Here is a 13028-nt window from a genome sequence, read left to right on the forward strand (position 1 = left end):
AGAAGTTAGTTGCAAATGTGTAGACTCTCTTATGCTAACACTCATGTCTCTATAATTGTGTGTTTTGCTAAATCAGTCTTAAAGGAGCAGTTGGCCTTAAAATGATACTTGTCATCACTTGTTCACCCTCATGTTGCTCTCAACTCAAAATCCTCCTTTCAATATTCCACATGAAGTCAGAAAATCAAATGGATTTAGAATAACATTGAGGGTGAGTAAATGATGACAGATTTTCATTTATAGCCAAACTACCCCTTTTAAAGTGTCTTGTGACAACCAGAAACAATCATCAAGGTTTATTTTGCCTTCATAGTACATCCTATACATCTCACAATAAAGCCCTAGGAAGACTGTGAACCCCAGAAGAGCAGATACCTCAGAGACATACTGTTATTTCTGCTTTCAAACAGCTTGAGATCTGAGTGTGTTTTTTACTCCCTAATTAGGGAATTGGATGACAATGTGTTCTAACAGGATCTAGCTAGGCGACACAGTGAAGACAGTATAAGATAAAAAGAACATCACTGACACAGACTGTAAATGGCAGATGAATCCTAAAGGGATCAGAGATTTGGAGATGGCTTTCGGGAACCAACGCACAGTCAAACTCTCAGCGGGAGCTGCAGCTCTTATTTATTATTGGATCAGCCTATAGTAAGGTGCCAGTGAACAGGGAGAAGGCAGAATGAAGATAATCAGTTGTGAATTGTAATTGTTTTGTGGGCTGAAAATGTTATTGGGTACTAAAAAGGTCGGAAAGCTGAAAACTACATTGGATGCAGTCAAATCTTGAGATGTTTCTTTGTCTTATTGCTTTGTATTTGTTTTAATCCTTATCTAGTTATCACAAATTGCTGTAATTGGTCCATTAAAACAGCTCTAAAGAGAGAAACAAATATGTTGTTTATGTGCTGATAATATTGATAAATTGAAAGAATTGAAAGAAAAAAAACTAACTTGGCCAGGTTAGGAGACCAGCTTAATCCAGCTGAGACTGGTTTTAGCCAGCTTTTTTTCAAAAGTAACATGACATACAACAGAGTAGCATGAGCTAGCTAGCCTGTGCTGGTAGATATTTTTACTACAAAATCCATCAGAAAAAAGCAGATTACTGTTTGACAGCCATTCAAAATGTAGCCATAAATTATGGCCTGTGCTGTGATCGTTAATAGAAACTAAAACAAACTAAAGCTATTAAAAATAATTTAATAATAAAGCTAAAAAAAAACAATAATATAAAAATTTGATGAACCTTAACTAAAAAAAAACTGAAAATATATGCCATCTATAAAAAACGCATCGTATGTGCAATAAATGAAACAAATAAAGTTGAAGTACTAAAATGATTAAAAAGAAAAATATTGAAATAATTTAGATTTTTTTTTAAAAAACATTAACAAAAACATTAAAGAAATTACTAAAACTTGCGCTAAAATTTAAAAGAAAATAGAAACATATACAAATAAATGCTAATTCAAAATATTAATAAATAATATATTAGTATATAAGTAATACTAGGCCTAAACTCAGCTTAACTAGATTAACTGGTGGTGTTTCCAGAAGTCAAAAGCTGTCAAATATTCCAGCAACTGAAACTTTTGTTTACAAATGCTGACTGTGCAATTCAAATGCTACATGCTCTTGTTTCTCCAACACCATAAATCACACAATAAATCTGGGTGCATAAACTGGATTCTTTCCTCACATTGTTAAGAGGCTCACAAACGCATCCTCCTTTCATCCTGACATCTCTTTCCAATAAACAATAAACAGATCTGAAGCCTTAAAATAGCTGTAAATCAAGCACTGACCTCACAATCTCTCTCCTATTAAGAACACATAGAGCACATGTCACTCCAGAGTGAATCCCATTTATCAAGATGACACTTTCTGTAATAGAAGTGTGATCAGATCATTCCAGTGGCAATAAACGGCTGCTTCGCAAAGCCACACCATGTCAGACCTTCCAGTCAGATTAAACCTGAAGCTGTAGACAGTCATTAATCTCTAAAAGAGGCAATTCAACTGTGTTTTTATAGACTGTGACACGGAAAGACTAATCCCAGTGCACTTCTGCAAATAAATACCACCTTGAAGGGCACAATACAGCCCATATAATAGTGAACTTCTCCTTATACTCAAGCTGACACATGCATTATAATCTTTTTCAGATAACACTGCCCCTAAACGGCATGTAAAAGCAAATAATAATAAACTGTGGTTGGTTGCTTTCATGTCAGTCAAGCAGGCTAAAGTCAAGCTACGCAAGTCTTTCACGTATCAAGTATGTTTTATTTTCTAGCCTGTGAGAATCCCGCAGAGAGACGTAGAGAGCACGGAGGTGTTTAAATAGTCTGAAATTGCTTTTATTTGCTTTGGCAGGCAGGTGTCAGAGTGCAGCATGCTGCAAGTCAACATGTCTAAAAACATAAACGGCCAAAACAAAGGTCCTACCTGCCCAACGGACATCAGCTTTGCTTCGGTCCCAGGATGGACACAGTGACCCTGAGTTTTGAAATGGATCCTTACAGATGAGAACAAACCACTAAACTGACAAAATCGAAACAAGTTCACCAGGGCAGAATTTTGGATGGGGAGGAACCAAACAGACAATGCAATGCACTCAACTTGACCTCGCATTTCCATTTAGGAGCAATATAACTTGTTTAATTAAGCATGTAATATGAGACGTGACAGTGTAGCATAAAACTGTTTAAAACAGTCATTGCTGCATTTTTTTTTTAAATATTGTAAAAAAGTCAGTATGTGAGTGTGAATATATAAATTATATATATACACACACTTTTCAAAAGTTTACATATTAATAATAAACCACTTTTAAAAGTTGACTCATGCTCAGCGACAAACAAAGTAAAGCATAATTGTGTAGGTGTTAGTGAACAGAATGTATCATTTACTAAGCTCATACGTTAGCAGCTCTTCTCTGACACACGGCTTAGCCAAGTGGAAAAAGTGCCGTTATACCTGAAAGCTTACGATTTAATTGTTGGCAGCTTGTGGAATATATTAAAGTGTGGTTGTTCAGACAGCTTTCCACCCACATGGAGGAGAGGTCACTGCATTCCTGTCCTAATGAAACCTGTTAAAAAACTGAAAATAAAGGCTGGTGCATCATGAATTTATTAACATCATCTTACTGAAAATGCTGTCTGCAGTCATTATGTCGTAAGATGAATGACAGCTGTCAAAGGAAAGTGAAATAAGTTACACATGGTATGTGCATAAAGTATATAATACATACATTTTTTAACTTTCTTTTTTGCATATGATAGTATGGTAACTCAAATTACATTTATCTTTATTAAACCGTGTCATCTCAAGCCATTGCAGGGCATTCTAAATTAACAAATTCTGGTGACTTTAACAAATACCCCCTTCTCAATGTGTGTAGGGAGCTATGAACACTGCAAAGGGACCATGAGAATCGAAACACAGCTACAGACAACAGACTTCTGGGGCTTATTGAGGACAAACAACTGATTTCATCAAAGAGGTAAACAACAAAACCCTTTCCTGCATTCTGAGGTATCCGTGCTCTCTCTGGATTTCATCTAAGCAGAGTTTGAATTCAGCGTCGCATCCGTTCAAATCCAGTTCTATGATTAATACATCATCGCTGAAAAGCTGTAGTGTTTTAGTGAGGCCGATTTTTCAGAATGTTATCCCATGACAGTTTGCACAGAAGGAGGGAGAGAACATGCCCAAGGAAATAATAATGATCTTATTTGGCCATCCGTCTCCTGAGGCATGCTGTAAATCCAGAGGAACATCGTTATAAGATCAGAAATAGTCTGCACACTCTAAATAAGGGCCTGATTTGTTATTCACCTCTACCTTTTTGTATCTCTCTCTTCCTATTTCCATTTCTCTTTCTATGCTTTTTTGTTTAAAATGGTCACTTTCTCCCAAAACATTCCATTACAGTGCAGTCTGTGCAGTGAGATTAAACAAAGCATTATGGGTAATATAACAAAAGCATATTTAGATAATCACCACTGACATTATGCGCTATAGAAAATGTTTTATAAACATTATATTACATTATATTAGTTTTTTAGGGTGATTTTAGTCAAATAATAAACATCGGTTAGTTTTTTTTTTTTTTTTTTTTGATTTGCAATATGCTATTAATACAGGAAACGCAAAAGTTTGGTATCTCTGATCAAAAAATTTGTATCACTTGAAGACTGTTGCAGGAAAGAGTTGATTTACATCTTATTTTGCTTTTAATATACGTAACAGCTCACAATTTTTTTCAGTTTCTTTACTCTAAAATGTAAAATGAATTCTAGTCTTTTTGTGATCAGTATTTTCTCTGTACAAGAGGAAAGAAGAGGTACACAGAAGATCTTTATTTGTCTCTCTAAAACACAGACGCATGTGCGAATACTCTGTGGATTGTGAAAGCTCACAGGCAGCCTCACTAAGACACTTTAATTCTGCACCAAACTCTTCAGAAAACACTTGATCAGAGTGACAGGAGAGAAAGAGAGAAAGAATGAAAGTAAGAGAGAAAGCATAATTCATGCTATTTGAAAGAACAAAAGCCTGTGAGAAAATGACAGCTTGTCAGAAAAAAAATAAAGCCACGGTAGAGAAGAGACAACAACACAAGGCATAAAAGCAAACAAACAGAGGTAAAGTAAACAGACTTTGGTTTATCTGTGCGCTTGCATAGGCCTTTTTATTTCTGCTTGCATAATTTTTTTTTATTTCTTGGAGTAAATTAACATGCAGTATATGGGCTGTCACTGAGATGATATAAATGTGCACAGTGATTCTGAATGGTGTTTTCTGATCTTCTCGGTACATATGCATATGTAGCTGAATTAGTTTTACATTCGCCTATAGGTACACTTTTCTGTGACGTTTCAATAATTTTTTTTTGGGGGGGGGGCTGATTAGATGCTCTGTGATGAGCTCAGAAGTCTCCCAGAAGCCTTTATTTAATATCCACCCGTCTCCCATCAACCCAGAGCATAAAATCAAGAAAAGTTAATATCCTTATATAAATACAAGTGCACATTAGGTACATAATTATATTTTACGGCCTAAAGGAATAATTAAGGAATAGTTAAGAAAAATGTTTAAAATTATAAAAATGTATCAAATAACCTTTTTTAAAGGTATATTATGGGCTGCATTTATTTAATCAAAAATACAGTAAAAAGTCATATTTTGAAATATTATTACAGCTAAAAATATCACAATTGTTTTCTATTTTTTTTTTTTTTTGTTGAACTTTTTTTTTATTGGTTTTTTAACATTGGCACAAAGAAAAAAAAATCCAACAAAATTCACTTTGCTGATACAATGTGCAATAATATTCTTCCATATGTAAATGATTTATGTTTGAACTCAGAAAATGATATAGAAAGGGAAAAAAGGAAAGAAGAGAGAAAAAAGAAAAGAAAAAAAAAAAAAAAAAAAAAAAAAAAAAAAAAAAAAAAAAAAAAAAAAAGAAAAAAAAAAGAAAAAAAAGGAGGGTGGGGGGGATTGTGAGATTAGGGTTTAATTATTGCTGTCTTATTAAAATAATTAATAAAAGGTTTCCATACTTCATAGAACTGATCAGTCTTGTTTTTTAAAGAAAATCTAATCTTTTCAAGCTGAAGGTGGTGCATAATATCTTTAATCAGGACAGAGCAGTGAGGTGGATTTTTTTTTTGTTTCCAATTAAGCAAAATCAATCTACGTGCCAAGAGTGTAATAACTCCAAGCACAATACACTTATTTTTAGAGAGCTCCACAATGTCACTACTGGCACCGAAAATAGCCAGAATTGGGTCTTGATCTAGTGGTTTTTCCAATACCTTTGATAGTAATTGAAAAACTGAAATCCAATAATTATGAATATTAGGACAATTCCAGAACATATGTCCTAGTGAAGCTGGTGTTTGACTGCATCTGTCACATATTGGGTCCACCGAAAGAAAACATCTTTGAAAGCTTTAGTTTAGACAGGTGAAGTCTATGTAAGATCTTGAATTGTATCAAACCATGTCTAATGCACAAAGAAGAAGAGTGAACCCGTTCCTGTGCTTCTTCCCATTGCCAGTCTGCAATGTCTATTCCAAGATCATCTTGCCATGCTGTTCTTAAATGCTCTAATGAAACATCGCATTCCAACTGTGACAATTTATTATATATAATGGATATTCCTCCTTTAATAAAAGGATCCTGTAAAAACAGTGAGTCCATCTGAGTGGCTAATGGCTCATTAGGAAATGATGAGAAATTCTTTTGAGCAAAACTGTGAGCTTGTAGATATTTAAAAAAATGTGAATTAGGTAGATGGAATATCTGTTGTAACTGTTGAAATGTTGGAAAGCATTTATTAATAAACAAATTTTGGAAGGAACATATTCCTTTTTTGAACCAGGTCTGAAATATTGAATCAATTTGGGAAGGGGGAAATGAATGATTAGCCGTTAAAGGACTTAAAATAGAGCACATCGGCCATTTAAAGTTTTTTCTTATCTGGTTCCAAATTTTGAGAGAGTTGGAAACCACCGGATTATTTAGTCGAGTTAGAGTGGGGGCAGACAAAGCTGAATAAATTAAAGCTGGCCAAGAGGAAGGTGAGCATGATTTATTTTCCATATCACACCACTCTGTTGACCCCTCCTGTAAGCCAAATGAGAGTGCTCTTATATTACATGCCCAATAATACAATTGGAAATGTGGCAGACCCATCCCTCCTTTCAGTTTGATCCTCTGTAAATATATCTTCTTGAGTCTGGGGGTTTTGTTATTCCAAATAAATTGGGTGATTATTCTATCCAAATTTCTAAAAAATGATTTAGTAATGTAAACTGGGATACACTGAAAAAAAACAAATAAATATTTGGGCAAAATACTCATTTTCACCATATTAATACGACCTGCTAAAGAAATAAAAAGTTTGGACCATTTTCTTAAAAATCTGTTGTGTGTATTCATACAACTTCAGAATATTTTCTTTATAAAGCATAGAAAAGCATTTAGTTATGGTAATTCCTAGGTATTTAAATGAGTTTACTATTTTAAAAGGAAAGGAGGAAGTTGCTTCAAGTTGGTCCTTAGGGTTGATCGGAAACATAACACTTTTTGAAAAATTAATCTTATACCCTGAGATTTTCCCAAATTTATCTAAGATTGACATAATGGTTGGCACTGATTGTAAAGGGTTGGAGATGTAAACTAACAAGTCGTCAGCATATAATGAAACTTTGTGTTCTTTCCCCCCTCTCATTATTCCACTGTAGGTTGTAGATGCACGTAAAGAAATTGCTAAGGGCTCTATTGCTAAAGCAAATAGCAGGGGTGAAAGAGGGCATCCCTGTCTTGTAGAGCGATTTAATTGAAAATAACTAGAGTTATTATTGTTTGTTTGTATAGAAGCTTGGGGGTGGAGGGCATCCCTCTCTTGTAGAGCGATTTAATTGAAAATAACTAGAGTTATTATTTTCCAGAGTGGCGAAGAGGTAATCCCACTCAACCCTATCGAACGCTTTTTCTGCATCCATAGAAATAAGTACCTCGGGTTGGGAGGGATTGGGACTAGGTGTGTATATATAATATTTAATAATCTTCTAATATTAAAAATAAAAGACGATTTCTGATGAATCCTGTTTGATCTGTGGAGATCACAGTTGGAAGAGCTTTTTCAAGACGAGTGGCCAAAACCTTGGCCAGTATTTTATTATCAACATCAAGAAGACTGATAGGTCTATATGAACCAGGGTCTAAAGGGTCTTTTATCTACCTTGTGTATTAAAGAAATATTTGCCTGATAAAATGTTGGTGGTAAACAGCCTTTCTCAAGTGATTCATTAAAGACCTCTAAAAGTAACGGAGAGATTTGATCACTAAAAGATTTATAAAACTCGGTTGTGAAACCGTCCGGACCTGGGGCCTTTGAACTTTGCATACTGGATATTGCTTGTTTTATTTCATTAATAGTTAGCCGTTGTTCCGAGATATCTCTGTCTTCCATACTTAAAGATGGAATGTCAAGTGATTCAAAAAAACTGCTCTCTATACATGCTGGGTCATTAATAGATTCTGAGGAGTATAATTTGACATAAAATCTCTTAAAAATATTATTTATTTCCTGTGGGTCAAATGTACTTTGTCCTGTATCTTTCCTAATTTCCGTTATCAGTCTTGATGCTGTTGTTTCTTTAATTTGACGAGCCAGGAGTTTACCTGCTCTCTCTCCATGCTCATAATATGTGGCTTTTGCCCGCCTCAACCGATCAGTAGTCTCTGAGGTGGAAAGTAACTGAAATTCTGACTGGAGAGAGAGCCTCTTCTTATACAATTCTGGTGAGGGGAAACTTGCATACTCACGATCTATTTCTAGTATTCTGTCCATTAATTTCTTTTTTTGTTCTTTATGCTGTTTCTGATCGAGATACTATGAGAGATAATTTGTCCACGCATATACGCTTTAAATGCCTCCCAAATTGTGGATTTGGAAACATCAGTCGTATAGTTTGTCTCTAAATACAATCCAATTTGAGCTTTGGTTTGTTCTACAAATACCTTATCAGCCAATAAATTATTATCAAACCTCCATTTAATAGCATCATATTTGGCTTCAAATAATATCTGAAGACCTAGGGGGCTATGGTCAGATAATACCATTGCTTCATAATCACAATGTAAAACCGCTGACAAAAGTTTATAATCAATTAAAAAAAAATCTATCCTAGAATAGGAGTGATGGACGGGTGAGAAAAAAGAATATTTTCGTTGGTTTGGGAAAGTAAATCTCCATGGATCTATAATTTTAAAGTTTTTCATAAACGTTTGTAACAATTTGGCTGATTTAGCAAAGGGGTACCGTTCTACTTGAAGATCTGTCCAAGAATGGGTCTAATACAAAGTTAAAGTCACCCCCCATTATCAATTGATGAGTATCTAGGTTGGGCAAAATGTATTAAAACAGATGATATAAATTGTTCATCATCTATATTAGGGGCATATATATTAACTAACAATATTAATGTATTATAGAGTTTTCCTGCTACTATAACATAACGCCCATTGGAGTCAGAAATAACTTTTGTTGCAGTAAATTGTACATTTTTCTTTATGAGTATTGCTGTTCCTCTAGACTTAAAACTAAAAATTTGAATGAAAGATTTGTCCCACCCACTTTCCTCTTAATCGGCCATGGTCTTGGTTCCTTATATGCGTTTCCTGTAAAAAACACGATATCAGCCCCCAGTCTTCCAAGATGAGATAATACATTACCCCGTTTAATAGCCCCGTTAAGTCCCTTACAATTCCATGAGACAAACTGAACTGAATTTTTCCTAGCAGCATTTACTTTCATTTCAGGCTAAGAAACTTGAAAAGTAAACTTGAAACTGTAAAGTGTGGTTTTTTGTAGAGAAGGGGGGAAACGGGAGAGGAGAAAGGAAAAAAAGAAGAAAAAAAAAAAAAAAAAAAAAAAAAAAAAAAAAAAAAAAAAAAAAAAAAAAGTGCCAATTCGTTTTCCTTAACTTCGAACAACATGAACAGTTTGAACAATAGCTCCATTCACTTTTCTCTGATTGAGAGTTATACAAAAAAAAACGGAGCAAGTTTAGAAATCCCTTTTTACCCATCATTCCAACAAAAAAGGTTAGCAATCAATCTGACTTACCACTTAGCTCCTTTCTAGAAACAATAAAGAAAAAAAAAAATGCTCTATAGACCTATTTACACTCTTATGTTTTTTTCACTTTAACATAGTCAGTGGTTAGGTTACAGTTCTTTTCCTGGTGAACTTGACCGATATATACTTAGCCACTATAAGAGTTCAGAGATGTGTTTAAATGATAAGAGTCTTTGCTTACGTGCTGTAAATGATAACAGATGCGGCACCTCAGCCTATCAAATAGTATAAACTTACAGTTCGGCTATCAGGCTTGAATTTTCTTCTCGATGAATTTCTCGGCTTCTCGAGGGTGTTCGAACGTGTACCTGATTCCGTCCATGGTGATTGCCAGTTTGGCTGGGTAGAACAAACTGTAGTTTATCCCGGCGGCTCGCAGCTTGGCCTTCACTGGATTGAATGCGGCGCGCAGTTTGCCAACCTCTGGACTTACATCGGGGAAGATGTGTACCGGTGATCCCTTGTAGTAAAGACGGCCTTTATTTCTCGACAGTTTCAGAATTTTTTCCTTGTCAGAATAATAGTGAAAACGAGCAATTATTGCTCGGGGCCTCTCTCCCGGCTTCGGTTTTGGCGCGAGAGTCCTGTGCGCACGGTCTACAATCATACTGGAATCCCCCAAGTCATCGGCTCCGAATAACTCCAACAGCAAGTCTTTAACTAGATAAAAAAAGTTCGTCAAGACAAACTTTAAGTTGGCTTGAGAAAGCCTGAACAGAAAGTTTGAAAAGTTTAGAAAGTTTGAAAAGTTTGAAAAGTTTAAGAAGTTTAATAAAGCAAGTGACTAGCATGTCATTAGCATGATTAGCAAAGTTACTAGCATGTTTCTAGCATGATAAGCTAGTTACTAGCATGTCGCTAGCATGTTTTCTAGCATGATTAGCAATTGACTAGCATGTCACTAGCATGTTTTTAGCATGATTAGTAAGTGACTAGCATGTCGCTAGCATGTTTCTAGCATGATTAGCAAGTGACTAGCATGTCGCTAGCATGTTTTTAGCATGATTAGCAAGTGAATAGCATGTTTTTAGCATGATTAGCGAGTAACTAGCATGTCGCTAACATGTTTCTAGCATGATTAGCAAGTGACTAGCATGTCACTAGCATGATTAGCAAGTTACTAGCATGTCGCTAACATGTTTCTAGCATGATTAGCGAGTGACTAGCATGTCGCTAGCATGTTTTTAGCATGATTAGCGAGTGACTAGCATGTCGCTAGCATGTTTTTAGCATGATTAGCGAGTGACTAGCATGTCGCTAGCATGTTTTTAGCATGATTAGCAAGTGACTAGCATGTTTTTAGCATGATTAGCGAGTGACAAGCATGTCGCTAGCATGTTTTTAGCATGATTAGCGAGTGACTAGCATGTTTCTAGCATGATTAGCAAGTTACTAGCATGTCACTAGCATGATTAGCAAGTTGCTAGCATGTCGCTAGCATGTTATAGCATGATTAGCAAGTGACTAGCATGTCGCTAGCATGTTTCTAGCATGATTAGCGAGTGACTAGCATGTCGCTAGCATGTTTCTAGCATGATTAGCAAGTGACTAGCATGTTTTTAGCATGATTAGCGAGTGACTAGCATGTCGCTAGCATGTTTTTAGCATGATTAGCGAGTGACTAGCATGTCGCTTGCATGTTTTTAGCATGATTAGCGAGTGACTAGCATGTCGCTAGCATGTTTTTAGCATGATTAGCGAGTGACTAGCATGTCGCTAGCATGTTTTTAGCATGATTTGCAAGTGACTAGCATGTTTTTAGCATGATTAGCGAGTGACAAGCATGTCGCTAGCATTTTTTTAGCATGATTAGCGAGTGACTAGCATGTTTCTAGCATGATTAGCAAGTGACTAGCATGTCACTAGCATGATTAGCAAGTTGCTAGCATGTCGCTAGCATGTTCCTAGCATGATTAGCAAGTGACTAGCATGTCGCTAGCATGTTTCTAGCATGATTAGCGAGTGACTAGCATGTCGCTAGCATGTTTCTAGCATGATTAGCAAGTGACTAGCATGTTTTTAGCATGATTAGCGAGTGACTAGCATGTCGCTAGCATGTTTTTAGCATGATTAGCGAGTGACTAGCATGTCGCTTGCATGTTTTTAGCATGATTAGCGAGTGACTAGCATGTCGCTAGCATGTTTTTAGCATGATTAGCGAGTGACTAGCATGTCGCTAGAAAGTTTTAGCATGATTAGCAAGTGACTAGCATGTCGCTAGCATGTTTCTAGCATGATTAGCAAGTGACTAGCATGTCACTAGCATGATTAGCGATTGACTAGCATGTCACTAGCATGTTTCTAGCATGTTTAGCAAGTGACTAGCATGTCACTAGCATGATTAGCAAGTTACTAGCATGTCGCTAGAATGTTTCTAGCATGATTAGCAAGTGACTAGCATGTCGCTAGCATGTTTCTAGCATGATTAGCGAGTGACTAGCATGTCACTAGCATGTTTTTTAGCATGATTAGCGAGTGACTAGCATGTCGCTAGTATGTTGTTTCTAGCATGATTAGCAAGTGACTAGCATGTTGCTAGCATGTTTTTAGCATGATTAGCAAGTGACTAGCATGTCACTAGCATGATTAGCAAGTTACTAGCATGTTTCTAGCATGATTAGCATGTGACTAGCATGTTTCTAACATTATTAGCATGTTGCTAGGATAGATAGATAGATAGATAGATAGATAGATGATAGATAGATATAGTCAGATGATAGATAGATAGATAGATAGAAACAGTCAGATAATAGATAGATAGATAGATAGATAGATAGATAGATAGATATAAATAGTCAGATGATAGATAGATAGATAGATAGATAGATATAAATAGTCAGATGATAGATAGATAGATAGATAGATAGATAGATAGAAATAGTTTGATGATAGATAGATAAATAGAAATATAGATAGATTAGAAATATTATATAGATGAGTTTGAATGATTTCAAATGGATTAGAAATAGTACATAGAGGCGAAGCTTGATTGAGTCTAATGGGCTTCAGTTTGTTTAGATTTGAATTTTGACAGTTGGAGCTTGGCTCATCTGAACATTCCGTCAATGAAAGTCTATGGGATTTTTATGATTTTTAATCTTCATTTTTATGAAAACCCATAAGTCTGATCAGTTAGAAAAGATATAGCACACCCGGCGAGATCAGTTTGAAGAGCTGGGCTGAGTTTGAAGTCTGTAGAGTTAAAGCTCTAGGAGGAGATAGAGTTGATAATTTTAGTCTCAGAAGAATAATAATAACTAGATAAAAAAGTTCGTCAAGACAAACTTTAAGTTGGCTTGAGAAAGCCTGAACAGAAAGTTTGAAAAGTTTGAAAAGTTTGAAGTTTCAAAAGTTTGAA

The 13028-nt window shown here is 35.5% G+C and overlaps 1 protein-coding gene and 1 long non-coding RNA gene across 4 annotated transcripts in view; one reads left to right on the top strand and one right to left on the bottom strand.

Moving 5' to 3' along the window:
• Positions 1 to 13028, bottom strand: part of sez6a (seizure related 6 homolog a) — a 47411-nt gene that overhangs the window by 22606 nt on the left and 11777 nt on the right. The window lies entirely within an intron of this gene.
• LOC109097395 overlaps positions 1 to 13028 on the top strand; it is a 35355-nt gene that overhangs the window by 9510 nt on the left and 12817 nt on the right. For both annotated transcript variants that reach the window (XR_002019112.2, XR_006155760.1), the window contains one exon: positions 3413 to 3514. This is a non-coding gene — a long non-coding RNA (uncharacterized LOC109097395). The remainder of the gene's footprint in view (positions 1 to 3412; positions 3515 to 13028) is intronic.

This window comes from Cyprinus carpio, chromosome B10, assembly GCF_018340385.1.
Source record: "Cyprinus carpio isolate SPL01 chromosome B10, ASM1834038v1, whole genome shotgun sequence".
In the NCBI taxonomy this organism is placed as follows: Eukaryota; Metazoa; Chordata; class Actinopteri; order Cypriniformes; family Cyprinidae; genus Cyprinus; species Cyprinus carpio.